The sequence below is a fragment of the Amblyomma americanum genome, chromosome 4 (genome assembly GCF_052857255.1).
Source record: "Amblyomma americanum isolate KBUSLIRL-KWMA chromosome 4, ASM5285725v1, whole genome shotgun sequence".
Lineage (NCBI taxonomy): Eukaryota > Metazoa > Arthropoda > Arachnida > Ixodida > Ixodidae > Amblyomma > Amblyomma americanum.
Genome location: NC_135500.1, coordinates 193,653,266 through 193,667,769, shown reverse-complemented (window position 1 = coordinate 193,667,769; position 14,504 = coordinate 193,653,266). Strand labels below are relative to the sequence as shown.

Here is a 14,504-nt window from a genome sequence, read left to right as displayed (position 1 = left end):
AATCCAGTATGCGCAACTTATGTGTTGTCGTTTGAGCTGCTCCGAGATAAAAGAACAGCGTTTGTTTATCGGTGTCTAAGCTCTAGCCGCAACACCCAATAAGCCATAGTTTGCTGCGCTCTCCAAAAAGGCTTATCGTTGAGTCTGTTTTGTAATGCTACCTCCCCTTACAAAGCGATTCCTAAAAGTGCAACACAATCTTACCGACTTTAGTGCTCGTAGATAAGTCGCTTACTTTGCTTGCGTTAAGGGATTACACCAGACTAACTGTAAGTTATTCGGCGCGGAAAGACACCTTACACGTTGGAATCTTAGAGCAAACGGTCGATTATTTTCCTTCTTTTTTTTTCGCAGCTTTACTTGTATTTTAATATTTTTCTGGCTGTCTTCTCACACGGCTCAAAAGCACCACATTATGAGAAACAACGAGAGGCAACGCAGAAATTAGAAATGCAATGCGTTGAAATTAACCCTATGTCGTGCTTCTAATCTTTTTTTTTAAATGATAGTACTGCGATATAACAGAACAAGCAGGTCACAGTACATGTAATTTTCGAGGATTCATACTGTATTTGTACTTAAGTTAAAGTAGTCCAATTCTGTCTGCAAATAGAACCCTTGAATCGCAGTCTTCGACTGTCCTCGTGCCTTTTGGTTTCGAGGATATCTTTCGGAGAAAAATAAAAGCATCGACAGAAGAATAAAGAAACTAACTGAAAATTCGTGCGCACGAAACGCGACCAGCGTGAAATTTTGCAGTGTACAAACGACGAATGGGCACCAAGCGAGCCGAACAAATCAACAGGAGTTGGGACCTTTCTCCTCAAAGTCGAAACACATCGCACAAAGTCCTCAAACCGGTGGCAAAAGGACTCGCAGGGAGAAAGGTGAAAGCGCGTGTCGACCCCAGCAGCGCACCGGAGGAGCGGCATTCGCGGTTGCCCCCTTCCGCTAAAAGGCTGACTCGGACCAATTTGTCTCCCGCAGCGCGGCTGTTGCGAGCGGCAGATCTCCGTGACAGTCCTCTTCCGATGGCGCTTAACTTGGCGGCCAGCGGATTAGCGGCCTCGCCTGACGGGACCACAAGCCGCGGCTTGTCCGCTGCCGGAGCACGCATTACCGCCACCCGACTACCCAGAGGCATCGCGCATCGGAGATTCAAACAGCGCCGGAAGACGAGTGACCTTCGCCAAAGTCCGCGACGCGGGAGTTTGAGGAAGAGCGCGGGAGATAAAGCGGACGAGAAGGGACGTGAGAATAAAGGAGTCAGTTGAAAGGAGAGATTGTCATCCCCGCAGAGGGGGGCAGGAGTGAAGGAAAAAGAGAGTAAAGAGCGCGCGCCCCAGCGTTCGCGTCGTCTCGCGCAGAGCGCGGAGGCCGCCGCCAGCGAAGCGGCGCGGGACTCACCGAGTGTTGGCTGCAGCCGCTCCGGTCTGGGGAAGACGACGTGCCGGGCAAAAAAAGGCCAGCGCGAGCTGTCGAGTCGGTCAGTAGCCCGGCTGCAAGTGCGGCGCTGCCTGATCAACGTCACAGCGGCGTGCGAGACCCCCCTCTCCTTTCCCTCTGAAGTGAGGAGAAGTGTGAGAGGAGGAAAAGGGGGAAAGAGTTTGGGGAAAAGGATGGGCTCCCGGGAGTTCTGAGGGAGGGAGGGGATAGCGGTGGCCGGGCCGCATTGACCGCCGCCGCGTCCTCCTAGGGCTGCTGCCGAAGGTCCCGGGCCTCGGGGAGAGGGCAGGGAAGGGGAGGAGGCGATGGGAGTCGGAGGAAGAAGAGGAGAAGCGGAAGTCGGAAGTGACGCGGGACGCGTCCATTACCCCAACTCCCGGGGGAAGCGGCGGCGGGGGGAGCAGGACTCTGCCGCTCCTTGTTTTATTTTTGTTTTCCCCCGCTTCTCCTTTTTTTTTCCTTCCTCCCGTTTCTTTACAGTTTCTCGCCATGTTTCTCTCTGGCAAGTGTGGCGCGGCGGCGACGGCCCGCTATTCTCCCTAAGATCTCTTAGCCTGACTCCCCCCTCCCTTTCATCTCTTTTTCTTTCTGCAGTGGCTGCCACTTTGTTTCCGGATCTTGTTTTATACCCCGATAGCCGCTTCCACGCACTGCCGCCGTTGCTGGCAGTGCTTCTCGCTTGCCTGACTTTCCTGTCCTGCCAGCGTACGTGTATTTTGTGTGTGTGCGCGCGCACGCCTCTTGGCGTTCATCTTCTTCGTCCTGATCCTTCGCACCCGCTCGCCCCCCTTTCGGGGACTTGACTCGCAGTTCCTCCGCCCCCCCCCCCCCCCCTCTTCCGCACAAGAGGCCCTTCTCCTCCCCACTCTTTCCGGCGCCTGCTAGCCATGCTGTCGGTTTGCAGCGCTGGCGATTTGCGAGCAACCCTTATTACCTTGTCCAAGTGGCCGGGGCCAGCGCCTTCGTAAAGAGCGCTCGCCAGGCAAACGAACGGGCAAGTGCTGGCAACGCGCAAAGAAAGCGATAATCGAGCCCCGGCGGCCGAAGTGAAAGGGATTGAGTCTACGGAAAGGATAACAGAGATAGAGAACAGAGAAGAAAAAGAGAGGGGCAGATAATGCGGCGCTCTTTCTTCCTCCTAGATATTGCCGACAAAGGGGTAACTTGCTTTAGAGGCGTGTTTATTTGGTTGTTACACGGAAATTAAAGTGATTTCTTTTAATTGAAACACCGGCGCTAAAACGGCACGCATCAAAGCGCTGTGCATGGAGCCACTCGTCGCTGCTGTTTTGAAGCTTCTCGTCGGGCTCTCCTGATCGTAGTTGCCACCATCATCATTACTGTTATTCACTGAACGTTTGCTTTTTTTTAAATTTTGTCAAGGGTGAAACCTTCGTTCTTTGTGCGCAAGATTTGCGCGATAAACTGCGCAAAGTTTTGCAATCCTTCATGTTTCAGCATAACTTTTATGTGACGCCTCAGGAGAATGTTAAATAAAGCTTTGTTATTATTATCCTTGTTGCCTCGATGGACCCTGTCATTAAGCCGCGCCAGAAGGAAGGTTTAACCGCGACCATCATACAGGTATTCAGTCGCAATTAAATTTCTAAGAAAAGTATTAGAGCTGCGACGTAAATGACGTCATTCTTTAACGCGGCCGCTGGCGCTGTTTCCAGTTCTCTAAAGTTCTGAAACTCAGACAACGCAATTCGCGTTGAAAAAGCCAAAGTTGAGAAAGAGACCCAAAATTTAATATACAGCTCTGAACGCTACGTTTTATTGCAGCCAACGCTAGATGGAATGCCGTCCGTCGCCCTCGCCAAATGTGATCTCGCGCTGAGCACGAAAGAAAAAGTTACAAAGTAAGTGATGTCTGCATCAGGATGGGTCAGTGAAATGCAATTTAGTAGCCAAGCCGGTTGTCTAGCTCCGCGTACAGGGCGTTTTTTTTTATTGTACTGTGCGCGCGTCCTGAAAATGCTAGCCGCAGTATGAATCACATTTCCGTACTTGTTTACGAGCTGGAATAGCACGTACAAAGAGAGAATGAGGAAATCCAGGCACAGTTAACTTTGAAACTTTGAAAACTTGGCGGGAGCGAGTTGGCGTAATTGACTTGTGCGCAGTGAACTTCTTAGTGGTAGTGCTAGTGTATTTTCTCAAGCGAAGTGACGTGGACAAGCCGGCGCATCACGCATGCGCCAGCGTTTCCCGCAATAATCTGATTAAATTAAAAGTGAAAAGCAAAACAAACACGTGAATGTGACACCAGAAGTGCTTTCGGGTGGATGTACCCCATACCAGGTAAAAGAAATGAGGATACCAAAAGAAAATAATAATAATAATAATAATAATAATAATAATAATAATAATAATAATAATAATAATAATAATAATAATAATAATAATAATAATAATAATAATAATAATTGGTTTTTGGGAAAAGGAAATGGCGCAGTATCTGTCTTATATATCGTTGTACACCTGAACCGCGCTGTAAGGGAAGGAATAAAGGAGGGAGTGAAAGAAGAAAGGAAGAAAGAGGTGCCGTAGTGAAGGACTCCAGAATAGAAAGAAATAACAAATCGAGGAATAGCGTAATACGCACGCGCAGACAAGGCTAGACCACGGCAACATCAGCTGGATAAAACAGCAGCAATTAACAGCTGTGGCAACCCCCTGCAGCGATAACTGGGGCCGTGGTTTAAACTTTTCCTGATCGAACCGCGGGATGCTCTTCAGTCTGAGGCTCGAGTCTCAATTCTCGCCGAAATGTTGGCTCACGCAAAGTATGCGGTAGTTATAGCGGTCATCTCTTCCCGAGGGATTAAGAATCAGCAGCACGGATGCCGTCGACGATTTAATTGAAATATCTTTGGAAAGCATTAGAACTTGTCCGGTTTGCACTCCCTCCTGCTACAAGGCACACTAGTGCTACAGAATGCAGGGGCCACAGGCAGCAAGGCGATTTACTCGAGCGATCGGTTTTTATAACGCCACGTATAATAGCGCCGGCCTGTCGAGGTTCAAGCAGACTGGAGGGAGTACACTCGAAAGGGACGTCGAAGGTCATGCCCCTAACTATCGATGTAAGCCGACGTTTTTATTCTCTTTCGCAGCGGTGGTTGAGCATCCGCCTCGTATGTGGGAGGTGCGGGGTTCAATCCCCAGTGCCGCCGGGTACCCACCGGTGATACAATGGGTACAAGCTTTCCCCTGGCCTGGTGCTTGGCTAGTAAGAGGCGAAATGCTTGAAAAAGGGTCTTTGACCCCACCTGACCCCACCTTGAGTAATCGGAAAATGCCTTGTGCCATGGCGCTCTTTGGCCATAGACTCCCTTGCGCCATAAAAATCCATCATCATCACCATCTCTCACAAAGCTTATTACAGGGAGACAAAAAATTATTTGCACGGGAGTTCGACTGTGCGGAACAGACGGATCGCAGTGTGCGTGCCCATTAGGGCAAACGCAATCACTGCACTGTAAAAACTAGCGTTGTATGTGTATCAGAAAAAAATGGAAGAAATGGCTGTTGGCTGAAGAAATATCAAATGGCTCGAAGACAAGGGCACAGCTGTGTCGTCATCCTGGTGTGTTCTTTTCTACGTGTTCTTTTTTACGGCTTGCGTTCGCACTAAGTGCGCAAAATAAAGCCCCGTAAACCGGATTGAATTTTCAGGCACTAGAGAAGATAAAACAGAATTTCATGCGATTTACTGACGAACGCATTCCCCTCCACCCTAACATGCTCCAAGGAGATCTTACGCGACAATGAAAATTGTTGATTTTTCAGATTTTTTTAGGAAACGTTCTAAACAAGAAAAAATGTTCTAGAGGGTTCGTATTTCACTAATTTAGCGTAAAAAAGCCTAATTCACAAAACAAAGCAAAACTACAGGGGTGTACAGAGAACCAGGTATAGTTATGGTCGTCCAGTTATATGTCTGCCCTTGTCATTTGCGTTGTTTGAATGCTATGATGCGCCATCTAGCTCGCACTTCCAACCAAGCAAACATGTCAAGTCTTATGTTTGACGCATGAGATCCTGCCCCGCTTATGCGCCATAAAACACAACACACAACTAGATAGATGCTCATGCGGGCACATGGCCGCCAGCAAGCGGTTTTCGACATGCATGGTCCGCCTCGACGAAAGACGCGGACTTGCACGTTTGGTGCCAGCTACGCTTACATGCTGGTTCAGTGGACGGCAGGGCTAAAGTGCACCCTATGAGGAGCTGCAGCCACGCACTTCGCGTCTCTTCGTGGGTGAAAAGAGTGAACATCTGTTAGACGTTCTGGTTATAACTGGCCTGTGAAGTCGCAAGTATTTTTATACACGCGACAATTTGCGCGTATTCGGCCAACAATTCACAGATACAACTGTAGCTTCATAAGCACGGCACCATTCTTGAGAGACAGAGTATGCGATGACTCCTTTCAAAACGCCTCGGCAGTTAATCTCTGTACTACAGACTTCGACTACCAAACGGGCGTCAAGCATGCTTAAAGCGTGCGCCAAGTTTTCGTAAAGTGTTTGGCAAGAGTGAGCCAAGCGTATGCCAAACGCGTTCCAAACATGTGTCAAGCATGTGCCAAGTATGTGCCAAGCATGAGCCAAGAGTGTGCCAAAAGTGTGCCAAGCGTTGTCGCACTTGCAGATAAAGTAAGGAAAGTTGTTTTAAACAACTACAGTTCAAAATATGCTTCGGAGCTTCGGCGAGCTCTCGAGGAATGTGCGACTGCAGCTGGAACCAGGTATAGGGCTAGAACACGCAGCAAATCATATTCTACTATACCGTGTTTTTTTTCTTTTAAAAGATCTGGAACACTTAACAATAGGGTTTTTGAGGTAAAGAGAAGCTTTTTGCGACTTAGTAATACCAGTGTTGGCGGGCGTCAAAAACAAGCGAATCATGCTATCTACTAAAGTAATTAACTAATTTCAATATTTAACTTTTTAACCCCTACCATAGGCACCTTATTGCAATTAGAGATTTGCAGCTGGTCGTTAGTTATAGCAACAACAGTTTTTAGAATTCGAAAACACGATTACCCTCGCCGCTGTTGCTCAACTAATTTTGGCTACATCGCGCCAAAACGCATGCGCTTTCGAAAAGCATGCAGACAAAGCGACGCCTCCAGTGCATGTAACTAGTGTGAAAAAGCCAAATCTGTCGCGCCACAGCGCCAAGAGTAATCGTGTTTTCCAAACTCTAAAAATTGTTACGACTATTAATAACGACCGGCTACAATCTGTAATTGCAACCATGGACCTATGGGCAATAGTTAAAAAGTTATCTCTTAAAATTTGGTTAATCACTTCACAAGTTAACATTATTCACCTGTTTTCGACGTCCGCCAACACTGGTATTATGCCGCACAAAGCCTCTCTTTACCTCAAAAACCCTATATTTAAAAATTTTGGGCCATCTAAAAAACAAACACCCGGTATTCTCCGATAACATTCTAATGCACGCAGTAAAAGCTCGTGGCTGGTAGAGACGTGTACGTGCGCCAGGCAAAAACAGAGAAACCAGGAAGGATCGCGGTAGGAGCAAAGATTCTGTTCCTTACTTAGGAACTGGAGAATGCAGTATGTAAGTACACTTCCTAGACAAGATCGGCTTTGACTTTGGCAATATATTTTTACTGAAACATGTAAGTCTCAAAACAGCGCAGAGAATGGCCATAATGTATATTTGCATTTGAAAATATTGGCACATACGTTATTCATTTATTTATTTACTTATTCACGCTACCCCTAAAGGTCCTCCAGGAGAGGGTATTTCATAGGGGCGGGGGGTAGGGGCGGTACAGTTTTTAATAAACGCGATACATTACAGTAAATAGTTAATTAAAAAGTTAAGAGTTAAAAACTTAAAAGGGTGAATTGCAAACATAAATATTGGAAAACAAAAATTGCAAACAGAAAAGCCTTACATGCAGTGTACTTTTGTGAAACTGAGTAACATTTTTTTTATTCTGCGTGTATTTTACACTTGGCTATGAATGTGTTTCCGTCCTGTTTGTTAAAATGACCGTTTGTTAAAAAATAGGTTACGGCTACCGCGCGTTAAAACAAAGCATAACAATGCCAGACAGGTGTTCCTTCTCGCTCGCTTTATAGAAAACGAGAAACGGCATGTGCATGTTGCGTAAATGGGAATTTCGTTCCAGAGAACACGTCGAGCTGAGTGCTGTCGGAGACGGCGGCAATGAGCAAGAATAAGAATGCGAGGTGCGGCGGCCGTGCGAAATTCGCTTTGACGTCAATACGAGACTCGCGTGTTTGGGTCCGCGGTGTCTCGGCTCCGAGAAAGTGCGTGTACAACGTCAAGCGTGCGTGCCTATAGAGGCAGACGCGAGGCATGGGGCTCTACCTGAACGCCATGGCGTGTTTTTCAGGGTCGCACGCATTGCGTGTAAGCGCCGCACACAGTTCGAACCGCCACTCTTTCCTTCGGCATTGCTCCCCTCTCCTTTGATTCTACTTTAAGGGAAGCTAGTCCAGATAAGACCAGTGAGAATGCATTATCTTTGTGTCCTGAGTGCTGATAGCTGCCCCGAATATACCCCGTCTGACCCGCTTTTTCGAGGACTTCCGCCAAAGCCGTGCAGCATTGTTAGGTTGGCAGCTGGGTTTTGCTAATTAATGTAGCACGGACGGATGGACAGACGGAGAGACATTTTTTTTATTAATTTTGTGTACTGTTCGCATTCTGAAGTTGGTCTGGAAGTTGTTTTATTGCCTGAAAGCATTTCGGAAAGGAAATATTTATTTAATTTCTTCCCAGATTCTGAGCTCGGCCAGTGCTTTCTCTGAAACAAAATAACCTTACATTTATTTCTTAATTATTTGTAGTGCTGGAAAAAATTGCAGGAAAGAAATGGTATAGGTAAATGTGGAAAAAACACGTTTCCTCTAAGGTTACTTCCAAATATGACTTTTTTTTTCTGTGTAGAGTGCTTGAAATGGAGTGAACATCCCGTTCACTTTCTTCATCAATATATTGATGTCGCCTAGTTGATGTTATTTACAAAACTCATAATTCGGACTATAAACTATGAAGATTAAATTTTGTATTTCCTGCTTCTATATATACAGCAAAACTCGACTACCTGAAATTAGACACCGCAGACGAATTAGCTGCGTCTAATTATAGCTGGAATTCTGCCTCTCGCGTAGCCACGATAACTTCTTGCTGGCCGAGTTGGTAGCTGTTCACTGCAAATATTTAAAGGCATAAAACACACACACACACACACACACACACACACACACACACACACACACACACACACACACACACACACACACACACACACACACACACACACACACACACACACACACACACACACACACACACACACACACACACACACACACACACACACACACACACACAAGAGAAGACAACGTGGCAGAGAGCACTGTACCGTTGTGTGTTTTCGTTTTTTTGCGCCTTCAAATATTTAGTGAGTAGCCACGAGAGAGGATTTAGTGCTGGAAGGATGAGAAGCCTATCCGTTACTGTTTAACAGACGTGCACCAAGATTTCAGTTAGGCTGCGTCTCGAACAGCATGTAAAAGCTCACATCGTTAAAAAAACGAAAAAGGCTACTTGGTTAAGAGCCATTGTTTTCAGAGTTACACTCTAAACATGAATACTTCTAAAAGAGAGTATCCTGTAAATATGCCCTTTTATAAAAGGGAGGGCGCTAGAGAACAGCTTACTCCGTTATTACTCCTTTCCGTTTAGAGCGTATGTTCGAGAGTTAGGATGGGAGATACAAAAAAAGCACAAGGGTACTGTTGCTCGCTAGTTGGTTCGACATGACAAAAAAGAACAGTGAAGACACAGGACAATGAAGGTAAACGACACAGGCGACACAAACAGACAATAGCTTTGTTCATCGACTGTAGAAAGCTTGAACGAAAGCTAGACCTGGCGGTCTATTTTTTTTTTCACCAAAAAATTTTCCTTAGAACCTTGGTGGGATGGGGAGGATCGAGAGGGTTCTGGCCGAGCTTGGCAGTGTATACTTTGAAGAAATCGAGCACGAATCCAGCCACTCCTGTGTATTGATAGGAACCAGTCCCGAGTTGTCCTTCAACAGTGTCTTTGCGGAGACAGGGTCACACATCTTGTGACAGATAGAAGGCGACTCGACTTTTCTTACTTAAGTCCTCACCGTTTTCCAAAAGAAAAAAAAAAACTCACGAGCAACCACCTTGTGCTGGTTAGGTCGTTCTGACCGAGATTTCAAGACGGCAAAAGCACAGCGCTCTTGTTTCATGGCACTTGGAACCAACACACAGCCCGTCGGTACCGATACACAACATTAACTGACAGTACGGGTGTTTGTGCCGCGTCCTCCAGAGTGCGCTTCCGCGCGTTCGATCGCTTGCAGCGCTTTTCAAAAGGAAACGCAAAAGCACCGTTTAAGAAACGTTTTGTCTCCGCGGTCGATTAATGACTCTGGTCCGCGGACAACGATCACGTCTGCTGCCGACGCAGGCTCCCCACGTTCACCGCCGCACACGCAAGCTGCCCGCCATTCCGGCCGATAATGCCGCGGGGCATCTTCGTTGGACGTGAAAATAGGCCGCATGACTTATCGCCTGCGCTATTCAACGTCGCTGCGATCTGCGCATACTGCCAAGCGCCGTGGGAGGCGCGCCTGTCAGGTCCTCTTTTCGTCTGCCGTTCGTTCGCGAATCTTTTGGTTGCCGGTGTAGAATTCATTGCCGCTTCCCATGCGGGCAGCGTCTCTGCCGGTGCCTGCCACGCTCGCACGCTGAATGCGGGCGCGTTACAGCAAGAGCGCTTAATTATGCACGCCGTGGTCTGAGGGCTGCCGCGCGCGCTTGCGAATGCTCCGGCCGAAAGATGAAACTCGAGGACGAGATGTCGTGTCGCGCTTTTCAGCGCGTGCTCGTCCAGGCCTATGACGTTCCTGCGGTTCCCCTCTCGCGTCTGATTCACGCTACGCTCGTCCAATAGGATGATTGCTTGGTCCTGTTTATATCTTTCGAAATTTACTCGCGACGCTAACGGCATGCGGTGTTTGCATTGTGACAGGCAGGTGCAACTACCACAGAAAACCACGGGTCTGTCGAAAAAAGGGTTGGATTTATGGACAAAAGGAGGCGCATTGGTGCGTACACACTGCATTTTTGAGCTTTTTTTTTGTTAGAAAAATGGAAGCAAATGCAATTTTTCCGCAGAAGAGAGAGAGGGACGGAAAGGCAGGGAGATTAACTAGGCAGCGCCCGGTATGCTACCCTACACATGGGAAGGGGAACGGAGGGAGAGATAGAAAGGGGAGAGAACAAAGAGAGATGATCACTTTTCCACTTGTCCGTTGGCCGTTACTTGAAGGGTACACAGGGCACACACTGATAGTTCACAATCTTGCACTCAGTCCTGAGTCGTTCAAGAACTTGAAAACTTGAAAAAGCAGAAAATTTTCCGCCTACCTCCTTCCTAAATTGGCCCTTGAGCCGACGTCGTGCCGAGGCGGAAAGGCACATGCCAAAACTTCTTGTTCAGCGGCATTGAAATATTCTAACGCCTTTAACAGTGTGCGTGGCAGAATTTGCAAAAAAAAAGTAAAACAACGTTATTGGGTATTCAAACCAGGTACGATAAAGTGGCGACAAAAAAGAAGGCTCTGACAAAGCCCACGTATTTTTGTGGTTTGGGGAAGTTGTGAACCTATAGATATGATTGTACTGGTTTCAACGGTCTTTTTTACTTACGAACTTCGACCCGAGAAAGCACATGCAAGACAAGTAGAGAGCACGCATAGAAAAAAGTACAAACCAAAACGCAATCAACTGCCTGCTCGGTCCGAACAAACCCACAACTTTCCCGCACTGATCCATGTGCCTCAACTATACTCACAGACAACTTTCTGTGGTACTGCAGCAGAGGCTGGGCAAGATAAGGAAGCAGAGGGGCCTTTGCCCCCGTGCCATGGGGTGTGCATTTACTAATTTGGATATACCGGAGGATAATGTTCTAGCCCAAGCAGGAGGGGCTGTATGTAAACATGTAGAAAAAAAACACACAATGCGAAATTGAACCACACAGGAAACAGGTCAGTTCAGAAAAGAAGATTGAACATTATGACAAAAGAGTTCATTGAGGCATTAAACAACAAGATATCTCTTACACGGCAGTAATGAAATTGCATGACAAAACCTTTCTTACAACGTGACAGGATGAATAAAGCATGTAAAATGTGGCATTACTAGTTGTTCTTTGTTCGGGCTAGGGGTGCGGAGGGGTGAAGTAGGGAAGTTGGAGAGACAGGTGTGGGGCTGCTAAAGCTGAGGTAGCTCACTCCTCACGGCACGGGGACAAAGGCCCGTCTCTTCCCCTTTCGCCTTTCGCCTCTGCTGCAGTGTCACAGCACATGCCTCACTCCCACAGACGTACGCCGAACGCGGCCATGGCAGCCAATGAACTTTCCTTTCAAATGCGTATAGATATGGTTAGTTAGTTATAGTTAGTTGTGTCTTGATGACCGTGAAATCGCACGCGACAGCTCAAAGATGAAGGAAAATCACGAATAGTAGTCGTTACTTGAAGTCATTATTTCACGTTGGCTTTCCAGTTCCTGCCTCACGCGTAAACCTACCAGGAAAGGTACGTGTAGCCTGACCCTTCAATTGTTCGTACCTGACGGGACAGCTGTAAGAGTGCGCCACGGCTCGCTAATGAAGGTTAGTCACGAAAGGTCCTCCTCGGGAGCGCTGTCAAATAAAAAAAAATCCTCAATACTTCTCATTCACGCACGCGAGGCACCGTTTTCGAGAACTTCTTATTGGGGGCTGTTAACAGCACTTTCTTATATTATAAAGAAGGAAACTACCGAAGTTGGAAAGCAGGTAGCTAGTTCCCGAAGCAAAGTACTTAGACGCCCGGCTGGGGCGCGAATACCGTAAACGGATTAAGCGTATCAACCTAAGCACGCAGGCAGATGACAAACAAATAAATACTCTTAAAGGATTATGGTGCCACTATTCCATTTCCAAGTATTCAATTCCAATTATGCCAAGTAAATTTTTACTTAGCGTGCTGTAAGTAGCGAGTTTAAACCAGGGCTATGTAGGAGACGTAGCGGAGGACTGCAGGTTGCTTTCCACCACCTGGTGATCTTTAAAGTGGACCAGTGGAAACTTGACTGCACGGGCGCTTTTGAATTGCACCTCCACCGAAATGCGGCGCCCACTACCACAAATGAAACCAAACAACAGCTGCTGTCCCACCTATAATTCCACAGAGGAAACCGAAAACCTAACTTTGTGATGTGACCTCAAGAAAGGGAGGAGGGGGAGGGGGATACATAAAATTGCCAACAAAAACTTAAAAAAGATAGTTGTAAGACAGTTTTGACTTTGCTTGTGCTTGTATCTTACCTCTATTGTTACCAGTAACGTTTGCAGTATTTTGTTAACATGCACACGTATTGCGAAGCCCGCAGCATTGCGAGTTGCCACGAAGAAGAGGGTCCTTAGAAACGCCTCCTCGGTCGCATATTGATTCCGCCCTTACAGGCGTGCTCGGGGTAATAGCGCTCGCTACTGTTTCGGGACGCCCCCCTTCCCCAGTCTCCTTTTCTTCCCCTTCCGTCCCCCACCGCAGGCGGCCCGTTCCCCAGGCACCCTTCCGTAATGGCACCTCGATGGTTCTAATTACCTGTCCCCGGCGGCTGCCGCTGGCTGCAAACCACGGCCGGAGCCCCTTTTGTCCGTAAATATAGAAGCGTCCTCTACCTTGACACGACGCCGACGGCGGTGCTCCCTGGTGGCGCCGCGTAGCACTGCGGGGAGCAGCTCTGCGCGCGCGTCCTTCCGGAGCGGACGTGTCGCGCTTCGGGTGGTGATGACGTCCGGTGCACGTGTCATGCGGCGAAGCCGAAGCAACGTGTGAGGGGACTTCGTGTCGTTAGGGGGCTTTAGCTTGATGTACACGTATCGCTGTTGCTGTGCTGCGCTGATAGCGAGATGTTGGGAATCCGGAACTAACGCAGGCTAGTTGAGATTTAACATCGTTGTTTATTTCTAGTGCTTGCAGCAAGTGCAGGAAACTACCTGCATCGTTACCATCTATAACAATTCCATTCGTTTTGAGATTGCAAAATTAACGCAAAGTATTAACCCTGTACTACGTAATATTTCTTCTTATTTCGCTGCAATTTCTGGCCCATTTATCGTGTTCTGGTTTTTTATTATTTGAATTTGTATTTGCTGTGCTCTGCTGATAGCGAGGTGTTGGGATTCCGGAAGTAGCGCAGGCCACATAATGTGACATTGAGATTAACATCTTTGTTTCTTTCTAATGCTTCCATCAAGTGCAGCAAACTACCCGCATTGTTGCAAGCTGTAAGGACACCATTCGCTTTAAGATTTCGTAAATAACGCAAAGTATTATGTTATATTTTGTATTTTGCTACAATTTCTTGACCATTTACCGTGTTCTGGCCTTTATTATTTCAATTTGTATTTTTCTTTAACTGCTGGTATTGTTCGCCTTTAATGTATTTTACCCTGACGATATTGGAAGTTAAACAACTGTACAAGTAAAAACCGACGCTTATTATAACAGCAAGCATATAATGGCGATGTGCTACTGTTCCTTTATCTCCCAAAACGAAAGTTTTGCACCCGGCGTTGCTAACTTCTGTGTACTTCCTGCAGACAATAATAGCAAATGATTATCAAAGTTTTCAGTTTTTGGGACTCACGAAAATATCCAGGAAGGCGCGGCTGAAGTATGGGCCGGGTAAGATGAGAAACTCAGCATCCCCGGACGACGGGGTTAGAGCGGGCACGGGCATCAATGGAAGGTTGCAGTCTGCCGTCGTAGTCCTGATGGATTTTGGTTCAACACAGCTTCACAAGATATCGCCACTGGCGCGCCGGATCTCGGATGCATGTTGGCGCGCCGGATCTCGGATGCATGTTGGCGCGACGGTAATGTGGCAACAGTTGTGCGTGAAGGCGAAACCTTCAATACTTAATGCCGCCGCGGTGGCTCAG

The 14,504-nt window shown here is 47.3% G+C and overlaps 1 protein-coding gene across 7 annotated transcripts in view; it reads right to left on the bottom strand.

Annotated features, from left to right (window-relative positions):
• LOC144128932 (cGMP-dependent 3',5'-cyclic phosphodiesterase-like) overlaps nt 1–14,504 on the bottom strand; it is a 250,044-nt gene that overhangs the window by 169,132 nt on the left and 66,408 nt on the right. For 2 of the 7 annotated variants that reach the window (XM_077662740.1, XM_077662743.1), the window contains exon 1: nt 1,408–1,743. The exons of 4 other annotated variants lie outside the window; for them this stretch is intronic. The gene's annotated coding sequence lies outside the window, so the exon portion shown is untranslated. Of the gene's footprint in view, nt 1–1,407; nt 1,744–14,504 lie in introns of those variants that run through there. One more of the 7 variants, XM_077662748.1, reaches the window with a different exon arrangement.